The sequence below is a fragment of the Mesitornis unicolor genome, unplaced genomic scaffold (genome assembly GCF_000695765.1).
Source record: "Mesitornis unicolor isolate BGI_N332 unplaced genomic scaffold, ASM69576v1 scaffold7980, whole genome shotgun sequence".
Taxonomy (NCBI): Eukaryota; Metazoa; Chordata; class Aves; order Mesitornithiformes; family Mesitornithidae; genus Mesitornis; species Mesitornis unicolor.
This window is the reverse complement of record NW_010160205.1, coordinates 22392-28391: the sequence shown is the minus strand read 5'-3', so window position 1 is coordinate 28391 and position 6000 is coordinate 22392.

Below are 6000 nucleotides of genomic sequence, written 5' to 3'. Positions count from 1 at the left end.
TTAGTTCAGCAGGAAAATGTGATCATTAGTTTATAACCCCACCTCATACAACCTTGACCTTTACTTTTCCACATAGCCTCATAACTTTCAGGTATTATTCGGTGGAAGAAATCTGGCACTCTATTAAAAGTGACAAATAGCATTGGTAAAATAAAAACCACCTTGAGTATGTCATATACATAAGGAAAAAACAGTTACCACATGTATTTTTCTATTTAAACCAAAATGTTGCTTATTTTAGCCAGTGGGCTTGACTGGATTATCCTCACAGTGCACTCCACAAGTGTAACAGCTTTTACAACTAAGTCTTGTTTTTAATTCATGGACTGAAGATGAAAAGGAATTTGCCTGCTTTTTTATTACTGAAATAGTTTCTTACCTTTGAAATAACTACTCTCTGAACTGAAATTCATTAATGTATCTTTGTACCCAAATATAGCTGAAGCTGCCACAGCTGGTCTAGTGCTGTAGCAAACCCTGCTTCCAGGTGTGTGGTCAGTAGCTCCAGACGCTTAATGTGCACTACTATTTGGTTTTATCTCTAGATAATTTTAAGAAATTATTGTAAATTAAAAAGTTCAGTTGCTATCTGTCCTCAGGTTGAAAAGAAAGTATTTAGTACATATTTTAATAGCCATCATTATTATATTTTAAACCTGCACTTCTGTCTATTCTGATGCTTTCTTCTATTTTATTAATGTCGCATATCACATATGGGGATATATCCCCATTACGTATCCCCCCTCTTTTTTTTTAATTAACTGCATTAGCATCTCATTGTGTTGTGCGTATGTTTGTCCTGGAATTCATCTCAAAGTAGGTTCAAGTCAATCCTTCAGACTTTTACCAGACAGCTTTCCGGCTGCAGAGTGCAGAGGCCACGTCCATCTCCCACCCCACACCTCGCAGCTCCAGCAGCAGCAGACGTGAGCACATGCTGGACGAAGGCTGCTCATCACATCCTTTTTCCAGCCCCATCCCAGGCATCCCTAAGCCCATGGCCCACATCTGCACACTTCGCAGCCTGGCAGACAGAGGCAGCATTTGCAAGGCTTGGCCCTTCTGCACACCTTTGGGCTGGGTGAGCTGAGGCGAGGCATGGGAAACACTGAGCTCTGGGTTGCTGCCTGGGGTTGATATGATGTGGCATCAGTCATCACCAGTAACAAGCTACTCATGCTACTTCTGCAAAGTTGACCACTGGATTTCTGCTGCAGTCTGGCCAAATACTTAAAAAACAAGCAATATTGTGACTGCAGGAGTTTCACCACAGAGAGAACAAGTTTGCAGCCCTGAGATAAAAGCCAATACCGATGTCATCCTTCTAAAGAGAGAATTAACAGATAATAAAATCACAAGCTCACGCATTAGTAAACGGTTAGTAGCGTGCCCAAGTCCAACAGGTCAGTTGGGTTCTTGTAACCAGCACAAGAACATGTGACAAAAGGAGAAATTGTGCATCACAGAGTCCACCTTTTGTTATCACAGACAAACAGGTTGTGAAATCCCATTTATGAACCTTACAATCTTCATTTTCTAGCTCCTTATATTTCCTCCTGCCACTTTTTCCCCCTCACCTCGACAGACACTGATGGGAAGTTGCTCTTGTTTTCCCTCCACTGAGAGCCAAAGTCTTCTCACGTCCAGGCTAAATTTATTCACCAGTATTTGTGTACCCATTCTATGTTCTAGCTAAAAAAGCATCGCTCTCTTTCTGTGTTGTTGTATCCCTTCTTGCATACACACACACAAACACACTGTCTCTCACACACAGGGAGGGAATGGCTTTAGTCACATTTCCAAAATTCGATTTTAATGTTAATATTTTAGCTACAAAAAAAATTACTTCTGACCAAAAAATTGAGACTCTTGTAAAGATCTTCTGTCTTTTTCATATTTTGACAGATTTGGAAGGCTTGAAAATAATAATTAGAAATTTTTGTGAAAACTTTTCCAAAAAAGTGGTGGCTATATTCTAATTCCTCATCTTAAATTACTTTAAAGAATAATTTTTGTTTAGTCATGCCACCAGGTCTTTGCTCCACTTGCAAACAGTGAGCGCAGGACCCATTGCCCCACAGGTGTGTGTTCAAGCAGCATCTTCAGCAGCCTCAGACCCACAGAAAGGACCAGCTTGACTCAGTGGGAGCTGGTGCTCCTCAAAGCCCCGACCAAAGCCCTATCCTGCCCAAGTGGGGGCAGAGGGGACACAGCCCCAGCCAGACCTGGAATTGGTCAAGGCAGAGCAGATTTGAGTCTTCGCTAAACTAGGCATGCATGCCGAGTAACCCCAGGAGCACAGCAACTGCTCCCTGCCACAGTGGTGACCCCCTCACACCTTAGGTCTGGGCCACCTCGTTTTCCTCCTCTGTCCCTGAGACTCACACTGCAAACTACCTCAACCCACCACTCCATTCAAGCCCTTCCATGACCTGTTTCTCTGAAAGAAGATGGGCTGCTCTGCTTTCAGAAAAATAGGAATATTTTTACTTTCACAAACTAGAGATGCATAGAAACTTTTAATAACAAGACTGGTTATTTGTTGTCTTGTTGACTAGGAAAACATTTGCCATTTTCTTCCCCACCTTCCCTGCTGCGTTTGCCAAAACTAACAGAAGCAAACACCCCAGAGATTGAGCCATACTCACAGGTAGCGCTGCTTGTTCTGCCTTACCTGAGAGCTGTGATTTCTGTGTCCCACCAATACCGTCCCACCATTCACGAGCCAGAAACTGGATTCAGAGCAGTACTGGGCTCACAAGGAAGTCGTCAGCCTGTATTTAGAGGCTTTATGGCAAGGCTGATGTCAACTGAGAGCAAACAAGTGCAGTGAGCAGATTAGAGCTCATTATATAGGAAGGTTTTACTTCCTCATTTGGCTGGCCAAGCTCTCATTTAACCTTACAGGCTGATAAACTTTCACTTCAATTTTCAAAAGAAAAAAAATCAAACAAAACAAAACAAAAAGGAGGTTCCTAGCCCATCTCTGTTCTGAGTCACAGGCAAAGATTAGTCAAAGCCACTCTGGCAGGGATACACAACACTGGGCAGCGAGAAAATGGCATATGAATTCCGGGCAAGTGAAAAGTTTTCCATCAGGGATGCTTTACCAAGCTGTTCCAGTCTCACTCTCCTTGTGTCTGGCAAATTTCTGCCCTTAAGGGACACGTGGAAAAATTAAAAAAAAAAGTCAGTATTTTGCTTAGCACCTGATACTGCAAAGCCTCATTCAAACACTTCCACGCCTGAGGCAACCTGCTCTGGGAGACTACAGTAGAAAACCAAAACCCAAACTAATCCCCCTGACTTACTGGTGCCTCGATTGACAGACTACTTCAGAGACACACAGCCTGTCCACAGCAAAGACCGACAGGCACTTCACAATAGAAACCTGAGGTTTTCCTCTGCTTGTTCCTTAACTTGCTGCAAAAAAAGCTGCCCCAAATTCACTTTCAAGCAGCAGGAAGGGTTGGAGATTGTAGCAGGGGTTAACCTCTGGGACCTCTCGGATGCTGCAGACCACTCTGCAGGTGTGGTGCCCTCTGCCCACAGGGCTAGGGAGGCTGGGGGTACCCCACTGCAGAAGGAGAGCACCTCTGTCACTGTCAGAATGTGACAAACCAGAGCAGGGCTGCCCTTTCCTGGCCAGAAGTTCCCCCCTACTTGCGCACTTTGTGGGAGAAAGCAGGTTGCCAAACCCTTTTAGTGGCATCCTGTTTAATCCAAAGACTGGTTGCTGGTAAGCAAGCATCACCAGCACTTCCCAGCTGGCTCAAGTTGATAGTTATGCCTCTGCATTGCACCCACAAGCTCCTGGGAACTCTTTGGGACCTGGGCTGCCCCACTGCTCTGCAAAGCAGTGCCCAGGCAGTCAGAGGATGGAAGAGCAGCACACCGCCTCATCCATCCTGCACACACATCTTCTGATCCACAAAAGTCTGGCTGGGCAGGTTAGTGGCAACAGAAATAGGAAATTGTTCCTAAGGTCACAACTAAAGAAATGTGTTCATTTTCTGCTGCCCAGAACAGCTATAAGAGCAGAACACCCAGAGCCTTTGACTCCACATCCCTGGAGGTCTTCTTTGTTCCACTTAAACTTGCAGAATGTCACAAGACCACCACGAAGTGGTACTATTGGAAAAGAAAGAGAAAGTTGCCTCGTTACTTATAATCCGAGAAGGCAACAGAGCAAAGCATACAACGTTGCACCAGTATAGTTTTAACTCCTACTTCTCCGTAAAAGTTGGTCGGTTTTTTTTACTATATAAATAAGAACGAACCAGAGCTCATAAAAAGAAACTAGAATAAAATCAGATAAGACAATTTTGCACTTGGCTTTTATTTATAACGAAGTAATTATACCCATCTACAGTAAAAAGCCAAAAGCAAAAGACTTCAACGTCATTCAAGTCGTATTCAGCCAGGAAGACCCCTACCCAATCATTGAAATGCTAGTTGAGAGACAGAAGACCATGTGAAATTAAGGATCATATTTAATTTTTCAGATTATCTCAAACTTTTTTACTCACCAGGGCAGATAAACATTTGAGATCCAAGGCTGTGGTTTCATAGACGTTTCCTCCCTCTGCTGTGCTCCCTTGCACTGACAAGCATGCTGAGCTGCCTCAGTGCAAAGATTTATTGCTGCCCAATGGGATTGTTGTTTTTTTTTCTGCAGTGGGAGAATTTCTTAGAGGAGAAGAACCCCTCCAACTAATGGATGTTCCTATGTTAGGGCTGAAGACTGAGGCTTTACTGGCTTAAGAAGCAACAAAACCTTCACCAGAAAGAATCATTACCAACCTCAAAGCAAGACAGCCACATTCTGGCAACTCCTGGAGGCTACAGAGAGGACCAAGCATGTCTTTCAAGAAGGCTCTATGCACAAAACCACTTTCCTGATGGTGTTAGACTTTTGTATGGAAAATACGTTCTCTTGAAACTGGCAGTGTGGAACACCACAGGTGTTTTGGTCTACACACCCCAGTGAACTATTTGCTTTGCTAAAGGAAACAGTCATTTATTGCATCAGCATCAGAGAAAAGCGTTATTACCGTCTTCCTCATCTGAAAAAGTTCATCTGCTGCAAAATCAGACAAGTGTAGCTGGCTGTAGTATCACAGTGGAAATTCTTTAGCCCCTAACCAGCAGAAGACAGCATAAAGTAAGTGCTTAATTAAATGCAGGTCTATTGCCAGGAGTATTTTAAATAGTTCCTGGAACTAACACATTCCCCATCATTCCTTGAGTGAGAATATCTCCCTAGGAGATATTCTCCTTCAGCAAGAATAACAAGGCTTTGGTCAGACCCTCAACCCATACTCCCTTAATTCAACCTCTTGGCTCACTAGGAACCAGGAGTCACTGCTACACCAGATGACCTATGCTTCCAACTGTAAATATTATTTTTACACACTATTAGGCAGTCCAGACTTCTTCTACCAGTGAAATTATCTCCCTGTTAGAGGCACTGGAAATTTTGACTTGGAGACAGGTGTTCACCCCAAGATTTTACATCATTAACTTCATGGGTCCTGCTAGAGTGCTGGATCAGTTACTGATGGGCAATCTTGTATTCAGGCTGGTAAAGAGCCGGTATCCTTAGAAGAGCTAAGTTACATGCTTGCGAAAATAACCACCTTTCCTCTCTCCCCCAAACTATGCCACAGTAGCAACCACTTCATCTGACCACAGAACAGGGAGAACAGAGAAGAGCTGATTTCAATAGTACAGTCAATGGTAACTTATTTTACTTCTTGGAAAACTACAATCCCATCTTAAGATCTGAAGTAGCAGGATCCGAACTTGGTTTTGCCTAAAATATGTATTTTTACTCTGCCTTTTACATAAAATAGCACTGCTATTACTCAAGTGTTTTCCGCTGGGCTTATAATAAAAAGTACCTTTTACAATCAGAAAGTCCCAAACAAGTTTCAAGTTCACAAGTTTACTGCTGTTCAGATTAAGATTTCAGAAAGCTCTTTCAGAAGCCTTTCAGCT